General features: G+C 42.9%; 1 protein-coding gene across 2 annotated transcripts in view; it reads right to left on the reverse strand.

Moving 5' to 3' along the window:
* Positions 1–10,000, reverse strand: part of plxnd1 (plexin D1) — a 124,787-nt gene that overhangs the window by 30,616 nt on the left and 84,171 nt on the right. The gene's annotated exons all lie outside the window — the stretch shown is intronic.

A 10,000-nucleotide genomic window follows, 5' to 3' on the forward strand; every position in this document is an offset into this window, starting at 1 on the left:
AAAAAAAAGCCATTGCTTGGGCAGATATTGCTTGGGAAAATATCCCAGTGGCTAGATGTGCCAAGCTTATAAAGACATACCCCAAGAGACTTGCAGCTGTAATTGCTGCAAAAGGTGGCTCTACAAAGTATTGACTTTGAGGGGGTGAATAGTTATGCACGCTCAAGTTTTCAGTTTTTTTGTGTTATTTCTTGTTTGTTTAACAATAAAAAATATTTAGCATCTTCAAAGTCGTACGCATATTGTGTAAATCAAATGATACAGACCCCCCAAAAATCTATTTTAATTCCAAGTTGTAAGGCAACAAACTAGGAAAAATTCTAGGGGGGGTGAATACTTTTGCAAGCCACTGTAGGCCTAATAAAAAAACTTCAAATGGTAGGCTAACCACCTCTCTTGATCTCTGTCTAGATCGATCTGAATTTTTGTCAGTGTCCATTTTGAAAGTGCTGAATGAATAGGCCTACCTTGTTGCAGCTCGTTTAAACGTAGAGCTACTTAGTGTTAACCTCTTGAACCTCTGGGGGCAGTATTTCATTTTTGGATCAAAAACGTTCCCGTTTTAAACAAGATATTTTGTCACGAAAAGATGCTCGACTATGCATATAATTGACAGCTTTGGAAAGAAAACACTCTGACGTTTCCAAAACTGCAAAGATATTGTCTGTGAGTGCCACAGAACTAATGTTACAGGCGAAACGAAGATGAAATTTCATACAGGAAGTGAGCCAGATTTTGAATGCGCCTTGTTCCAATGTCTCCTTATATGGCTGTGAATGCGCAAGGAATGAGCCTACACTTTCTGTCGTTTCCCCAAGGTGTCTGCAGCATTGTGACGTATTTGTAGGCATATCATTGGAAAATTGACCATAAGAGACTACATTTACCAGGTGTCCGCTCGGTGTCCTCCGTCGAAACGATTGCGTAATCTCCAGGTGCGTGCATTTTTTCCATTTTGTTCAGAGGAGAAACCAAACTGCCACGAGTGATTTATCATCGAATAGATATGTGAAAAACACCTTGAGGATTGATTCTAAACAACGTTTGCCATGTTTCTGTCGATATTATGGAGTTAATTTGGAAAAAAGTTTGGCGTTGTAATGACTGAATTTTCGGGTTTTTTTCTTGGCCAAACGTGATGAACAAAACAGAGCGATTTCTCCTACACAAATAATCTTTTTGGAAAAACTGAACATTTGCTATCTAACTGAGAGTCTCCTCATTGAAAACATCCGAAGTTCTTCAAAGGTAAATTATTTTATTTGAATGCTTTTCTTGTTTTTGTGAAAAAATGTTGCCTGCTGAATGCTAGGCTTAATGCTATGCTAGCTATCAATACTCTTACACAAATGCTTGTGTAGCTATGGTTGAAAAGCATTTTTTTAAAATCTGAGATGACAGTGTTGTTAACAAAAGGCTAAGCTTGTGAGCCAATATATTTATTTCATTTCATTTGCGATTTTCATGAATAGTTAACGTTGCGTTATGGTAATGAGCTTGAGCCTATAATTACGCTCCCGGATACGGGATTGCTCGTCGCAACAGGTTTTAATCATATAAGAACAAACATTATGAATTTACTGAACATAAATGTAATAATGTTTGTGTATAGTTCAAAAGTCAAAACTCATGTTGGTTTTCGTTATTATTATCCTTATTGAAGGACAATGAGGTTCTTATAGACTTACACAAATCCACAAGGAGTCAGTAGAAACCACATTTGTTTAAGCAAGCCAGCAATATCAACTATGGTTTTAAAAAGTCTGTAAATGAGTCTGAATTAACTGTTTAGCTTTTAAAAAGTCAGTAAATGAGTCTGAATTAACTGTTTAGCTGCCAGACGAGGCTCCGCTGATAGCCAGGTGTAGCGGTGGTAAGGATTTACTCCATGGAGCTGAAAGGAAAGCTCTGCTGTCGGGACAGCTTTATGTAGGCCCTAACAATTTATGGGCACTGTTTGGCACCGTTACAGTGCAATTAATGTATTATTAATGTACTGTTGTGCAGTGGCTTTGCATTTTTGTGGAGTTTGCAAACCAAGATTTACATGCTAAAATCGCCACTTATCCTAGAGTACAATTTTGTACTCACTTGAAAACAATAATGCAATTATTCATTGCATTGTGTGTTGTAGGCTAGTCTAGGTAGGATAATTGTATTGTCCCTAAACAAGATCAATCGGGGAGCCTTTTGAGCTCAGTGTTTCATGTCTTCACTGTTCTTTCCTGCTCAATGGAATCCACAATTCTTGTGGATTCATATTGAAAATGTATGCAGATTTGAATGCTTTTATATGTGATATGATTACTAGTTAGCCTATTGCAGATCTGGACAAATGTGACTCGTTTCAGGAAACTAGGCATATGTCGCGTGTCACACTTCACAAGAGAGCCATTTGAACGTAAACTTTTTTCGTGCATTTTTTTCTGGCAGAAATGCATTCTGGAACATGTGAACTTTCATGTTTCTTAATAACAAACTTGTATGCCAACTGTAGATCAAAATAAAATTGTTAAATTACGAGTCTAGTTGGTTTAACCAGAGAAAAAGGCAGCAACCTTCCCGCTAGCCATGATTGTCTTAGATAATGAGTGGGCTGGACATGCCAAGAGATGGGTTCGGATTGGTCTGCCATATAGCACGCGTCTGTCTATTTGAACTGGTCAGTATGTGTAGGTAATCCTGTCTAATGCGGCATTAAAAAAAATAAAATATATATATACATCGCGTAGTAGAACTGCATAAGTGTTGCTCTCCACTTTCTGGAGGACCGAGTTTTGAAATCAGTTTAATTAGAGTATGATAGCTAAGGAGATGGAGAAAACCCCTGCCTTTGGATTACATCATCAAACTAAGGGCAACGATGGCATCCGTGACAGGGAGTAGCATCCATCCATGATGTATACGGGTAATAAAGTCTAGCTAGCTACATTTTCAGATATTACACGTTTCTAATTTTGACAGAAAGTTGTTTCCATTTCAAGTTAAAGTGTATTGTTAGCCAGCTAGCTAATGTTAGCTGGCTGGCTCGCTAGCTAACATTACATGTATGATCTTATTATTCATATCTCAGTGCCTTTTGCTTTGCTAGTTATAGCCTAATGTTAGCTAGCTAACATTGAACCTTGTTGGTTAGCTACCTGCAGATTCAGGCAGGGTAGTAACGTCCTGAGTTGGGATTATTGTTCATTGTTTACCTAGCTTGCAAAAGACTCCACTGTGCAAGTAACCATTTCAATAGAATGTCACTGCGACAACTGTTGATAGACGTAGCTGGTAAATGGCTATCTACTCCGATTTCAGAGCCCTCTAGTTTGAGTCTGCCAGAGCGCAAAATAACGAATGCTCAACATCCGTTGAATATGTCCGGTGTCAGTAAACATTGGCAAAAAAGCGTACATTGTTGCCAGCAGCACAGTTGCAGTCACTCTGGATAACATAAAAATTGCCTAACCAGCTCTGCTAGGGCGAGTAAAATAGTTAGTGAGCTGTTCTCTCATTTGTGTCTGGGAGTAGCTAGCAAGCTAGCCAAAGTTAACCAGTTAGCTTGGGTTCTTGACTGCTGTTGTTAGGACAGAGCGCTCGGGTCAACCCTTAAAGAGATCGGTGGGGCTAAGGCTTAAGAGGGTGTAAATGATGCTGAATGGGTGCAGACAAAGAAGATCTCTCCAGTGGGTACCAAAACATTCAAAGGTAATTTTCTCAAAAGTCAGGTTACAAGTTTATCAACTTTCAAAGCAGAATTACTTTTCCATTGTGCCTCAAATGCAGTGTATGATGTACCATTTTGTAACTCTGTGTCTCTGCTTTTGTCCAATGTAAAAAACACAATTTCAAATGTTGCTACTTAAGACTGAATCAAGGCGGCCGGTCACCAATGATCCACCTACCACTATTCACTATGAATGGTGTATAGAGGGCAGGATAGACAGTTAGACTGGTAGACTATATTGTACTGTGGTATGGTATAGTAAACGTTAGCATGTGGAAAAGCGTAGTGCATAAGGGAAGTACCAAAATATCTTGATATAGGGGAGGCGCATGTAAGCAGATGAGGACAATTTGCTAGGATTGTCACGGATACTCCCTATCCGGTGCTTTAGGTCACCAGGCTGCTCATTATTACGCACACCTGTGACCATCGTTACACTCACCAGCGCCTCATCAGACTCACCTGGACTTCATCACCTTCCTGATTATCTTCTCTATAACTTTAACTCCCTTTGGTTCCTTCCCCAGGAGTTCTTGTTTCTGTTCCAGTGTTCATGTCTGTACGGGCGCAGTGCACGCTGACACGGTCGACAGGTGCAAGGTGTTTCCTCCGGCACATTGGTGTGGCTGGCTCCCAGGTTAAGTGAGTAGTGTGTCAAGAAGCAGTGCGGCTTGGCGGGGTCGTGTTTTGGAGGATGCACGGCAGCGATGGGACAAGACTAACTACCAATTGGATACCACAAAATTGTGGAGAAAAAGGGGTAAAAGTAACGACAAAAATAAATGTCTGTACGCTACCCGTGTTTCTTGTTTAGTTCTATGTTCATTTAGTTATTAAATACACTTCCTGAACTTGTTCTATGTTCATTTAGTTATTAAATACACTCCCTGAACTTGCTTCCCGACTCCCAGCGTACACGTTACAAGGAAGGAATAAATGATATAGTAAAACCTGCAAAAGAGTGAATATAAACCAGGGAAAAGATGCACTACCCTCCCCTGTGCCCAATAAGAAAAACACACAACCTTCCCCAAAGCAAAAAAACAAGTTAGACAACCCTCCCCTAGTTTGGACCACCTACCCCAGCAAATTTCGAACTGTCCCTAATCACTCCCACACATACCAAACTCTTCTCATTCATCTAGATGGATGGTCCCTGCAATATGTCAATCTCTCCACTGCCACCTTAGTACATTACATTTACTTTTTAGTTATTTAGCAGACATTCTTATTCAGGGGGACGTATAGTAGCAAGTGCAAACATTTTTAAAAACTTTTTCGTAATGGGAATCGAACCCCACAACCCTAACGTTGCAATTTCCCTTCTTCCCCTCCCTTCTCCCCTCTTCCCTTCTCTCCTCCCTCCTGTTCTGCCCTTCCCAAACCCATCCCTCGCCCCTTACACACTTACCCTGGTCTCACCCACACAACTGTCTGTGTCCTCCAACAAACCTCCCCTCCTCCTACACATCTTTCCACAGACACATCCCTGACTCATGGCCATCTTCCTCCCTCCTTTCCTCTCTCCCTCCATTTCTCTTTCTCTATTCATCCCTATTTATCTATGCTCAGACATTATGTGGCCTTCAGACTGACCCTCCTTCGTTCCCCCCTCCTCTCCCCTCTCCCTCCTCTCCTCCCTTCTCTCCTCCCTCCTCTCCTCACCCCTCTCCCTCTCTCCTCAGCTCCCCCTCCTCTCCCCCCTTTCCACTCTCCTCTCCTCTCACACTCCCACCGTTTCCCACCGTTTCACCCCTTCAGGCTATACATTACCGAAGCCGTGTGTCACCACCATGTTTGTGTGTGTGTGTGTGAGTGAGTGAGTGAGTGAGTGAGTGAATGAGTGAGTGATCACTACTCAGTCTGTGTGTTTTGTGAGTCACACTTACTAAGCATAATTTTTATTTTTTTATTTTTATTTTACCTTTATTTAACCAGGCAAGTCAGTTAAGAACAAATTCTTATTTTCAATGACGGCCTGGGAACAGTGGGTTAACTGCCTGTTCAGGGGCAGAACGACAGATTTGTACCTTGTCAGCTCGGGGGTTTGAACTCGCAACCTTCCGGTTACTAGTCCAACGCTCTAACCACTAGGCTACCCTGCCGCCTCTCAACTGCTGCCAGTGGCCAGCCTTGGCCAGGTTGGGCTGTTACGGTGACCGTATTATCGCCACACAGGCAGTCACGAGTCATGACCGCAGTCAAATTCCATGTGACCATTTAGTCACGATAACTAGGCTTATTCAAGCTCTGATACTGCTGATGGTCATTAGTAACCTACCAAACATGCTAATTGCCTGCTCTATTGTCCCTCTAATCACTCTGACATCAATGCAAATGTATTCAAAATCGAATCAAACACTTCATGAGAGCCCATGAGCTTTCTATAGGCTAGGCCGACTATATTTATTTCTCAACTTCCCTAATATGAATCACATTTCTTCGCTTTACAGCAGGAGTATAGCCTATCTGATTGCCATAAAAATTATCCACGGGAAAAGCGTCCTCCATTCGCTATTTATGTATTTTTCACCCTGCCCCTGTTCCTAGACAGGTGCATGATAATGGTCCATTCTAAATCAAAACTAATTTCACACACATATTATTTACCATATGTAAAGACAAGATTAAATTAAGAATAGTCTGATGGGTGACAATATTAGCCTCTCCCTTATGAATGATGTATTTTCACTTGTGAATGATGCCCAGCGTGTGCAGAAAGGCAAGAAACAGTGCATCCCCTTTTTTAGCAACTTTTTAAAATCATAGTCACCCACCTCATGTAGCCTAGCCCATAGGCCTGTATGTTGATAAGGTTTGTATCACACCTCATGTAGCCTAGCCCATAGGCCTGTATGTTGATAAGGTTTGTATCACACCTCATGTAGCCTAGCCCATAGGCCTGTATGTTGATAAGGTTTGTATCACACCTCATGTAGCCTAGCCCATAGGCCTGTATGTTGATACGGTTTGTATCACACCTCATGTAGCCTAGCCCATAGGCCTGTATGTTGATACGGTTTGTATCACACCTCATGTAGCCTAGCCCATAGGCCTGTATGTTGACAAGGTTTGTATCACACCTCATGTAGCCTAGCCCATAGGCCTGTATGTTGATAAGGTTTGTATCACACCTCATGTAGCCTAGCCCATAGGCCTGTATGTTGACACGGTTTGTATCACACCTCATGTAGCCTAGCCCATAGGCCTGTATGTTGATACGGTTTGTATCACACCTCATGTAGCCTAGCCCATAGGCCTGTATGTTGATAAGGTTTGTATCACACCTCATGTAGCCTAGCCCATAGGCCTGTATGTTGATACGGTTTGTATCACACCTCATGTAGCCTAGCCCGTATGTTGATAAGGTTTGTATCACACCTCATGTAGCCTAGCCCATAGGCCTGTATGTTGATACGGTTTGTATCACACCTCATGTAGCCTAACCCATAGGCCTGTATGTTGACAAGGTTTGTATCACACCTCATGTAGCCTAGCCCATAGGCCTGAATGTTGATAAGGTTTGTATCACACCTCATGTAGCCTAGCCCATAGGCCTGTATGTTGATAAGGTTTGTATCACACCTCATGTAGCCTAGCCCGTATGTTGATAAGGTTTGTATCACACCTCATGTAGCCTAGCCCATAGGCCTGTATGTTGATAAGGTTTGTATCACACCTCATGTAGCCTAGCCCATAGGCCTGTATGTTGACAAGGTTTGTATCACACCTCATGTAGCCTAGCCCATAGGCCTGTATGTTGATAAGGTTTGTATCACACCTCATGTAGCCTAGCCCGTATGTTGATAAGGTTTGTATCACACCTCATGTAGCCTAGCCCATAGGCCTGTATGTTGATACGGTTTGTATCACACCTCATATAGCCTAGCCCATAGGCCTGTATGTTGACAAGGTTTGTATCACACCTCATGTAGCCTAGCCCATAGGCCTGAATGTTGATAAGGTTTGTATCACACCTCATGTAGCCTAGCCCATAGGCCTGTATGTTGACAAGGTTTGTATCACACCTCATGTAGCCTATCCCATAGGCCTGTATGTTGATAAGGTTTGTATCACACCTCATGTAGCCTAGCCCATAGGCCTGTATGTTGATAAGGTTTGTATCACACCTCATGTAGCCTAGCCCATAGGCCTGTATGTTGATAAGGTTTGTATCACACCTCATGTAGCCTAGCCCATAGGCCTGTATGTTGATACGGTTTGTATCACACCTCATGTAGCCTAGCCCATGTAGCCTAGCCCATAGGCCTGTATGTTGATAAGGTTTGTATCACACCTCATGTAGCCTAGCCCATGTAGCCTAGCCCTAACCTTATGTTGATAAGGTTTGTATCACACCTCATGTAGCCTAGCCCATAGGCCTGTATGTTGATACGGTTTGTATCACACCTCATGTAGCCTAGCCCATAGGCCTGTATGTTGATACGGTTTGTATCACACCTCATGTAGCCTAGCCCATAGGCCTGTATGTTGACAAGGTTAGTATCACACCTCATGTAGCCTAGCCCATAGGCCTGTATGTTGATAAGGTTTGTATCACACCTCATGTAGCCTAGCCCATAGGCCTGTATGTTGATAAGGTTTGTATCACACCTCATGTAGCCTAGCCCATAGGCCTGTATGTTGATACGGTTTGTATCACACCTCATGTAGCCTAGCCCATGTAGCCTAGCCCATAGGCCTGTATGTTGATAAGGTTTGTATCACACCTCATGTAGCCTAGCCCATGTAGCCTAGCCCTAACCTTATGTTGATAAGGTTTGTATCACACCTCATGTAGCCTAGCCCATAGGCCTGTATGTTGATACGGTTTGTATCACACCTCATGTAGCCTAGCCCATAGGCCTGTATGTTGATACGGTTTGTATCACACCTCATGTAGCCTAGCCCATAGGCCTGTATGTTGACAAGGTTAGTATCACACCTCATGTAGCCTAGCCCATAGGCCTGTATGTTGATACGGTTTGTATCACACCTCATGTAGCCTAGCCCATAGGCCTGTATGTTGATACGGTTTGTATCACACCTCATGTAGCCTAGCCCATAGGCCTGTATGTTGATACGGTTTGTATCACACCTCATGTAGCCTAGCCCATTGGCCTGTATGTTGATAAGGTTTGTATCACACCTCATGTAGCCTAGCCCATAGGCCTGTATGTTGACAAGGTTTGTATCACACCTCATGTAGCCTAGCCCATAGGCCTGTATGTTGATACGGTTTGTATCACACCTCATGTAGCCTAGCCCATAGGCCTGTATGTTGACAAGGTTAGTATCACACCTCATGTAGCCTAGCCCATAGGCCTGTATGTTGATAAGGTTTGTATCACACCTAATGTAGCCTAGCCCTAGCCCTACAACTAAACTGGGAAAATATCTTCTTAAAATTAAGCAAATGAATCCGCTTCACAACCAGTGTAGAGCCTAACTGGCATACATTGCATTCGGAAAGTATTCAGACCCCTTGACTTTTTCCACATTTTGTTACGTTACAGCCTTATTCTAAAATTCATTCATTTTTTTGCTCCCTCTTCAATCTATACACAATACCCCATAATGACAAAGCAAAAACAGGTTTTTAGCATTTTTTTAAATAAAAAATGTAATATGACATTTACATAAGTATTCAGACCCTTTACTCCGAACTTTGTTGAAGCACCTTTGGCCGCGATTACAGCCTTCAGTCTTCTTGGGTATGATGCTACAAGTTTGGCACACCTGTATTTGTGAAGTTTATCCCATTCTTGTCTGCAAAACCTCTTAAGCTCTGCCAGGTTGGATGGGGAGCGTCGCTGCACAGCTGTTTTCAGGTCTCTCCAGAGATGTTCGATTGGGTTCAGGCTCTGGATGGGCCACTCAAGGACATTCAGAGACTTGCCCCAAAGCCACTCCTGCGTTGTCTTGGCTGTATGCTTAGGGTCGTTGTCCTGTTGGAAGGTGAACCTTGGCCCCAGTCTGAGGTCCTGTGTAGATTTTCATCAAGGATCTCTCTGTACCTTGCTCCTTTCACCTTTCCCTTGATCCGGACTAGTCTCCCAGTCCCTCCTTAAACCTCCTTATGGCATGATGCTGCCACCACCCTGCTTCACCGTAGGGATGCTGCCAGGTTTCCTCCATACGTGACGCTTGGCATTCAAGTCAAAGAGTTCTATCTTGGTTTCATCAGACCAGAGAATATTGTTTCTCATGGTCTGAGATTCCTTTAGGTGCCTTTTGACAACTTCAAGCGGGCTGTCATGTGCCTTTTACTGAGGAGTGGCTTCCGTC

Source organism: Oncorhynchus mykiss, chromosome 16 (genome assembly GCF_013265735.2).
Source record: "Oncorhynchus mykiss isolate Arlee chromosome 16, USDA_OmykA_1.1, whole genome shotgun sequence".
NCBI lineage: Eukaryota > Metazoa > Chordata > Actinopteri > Salmoniformes > Salmonidae > Oncorhynchus > Oncorhynchus mykiss.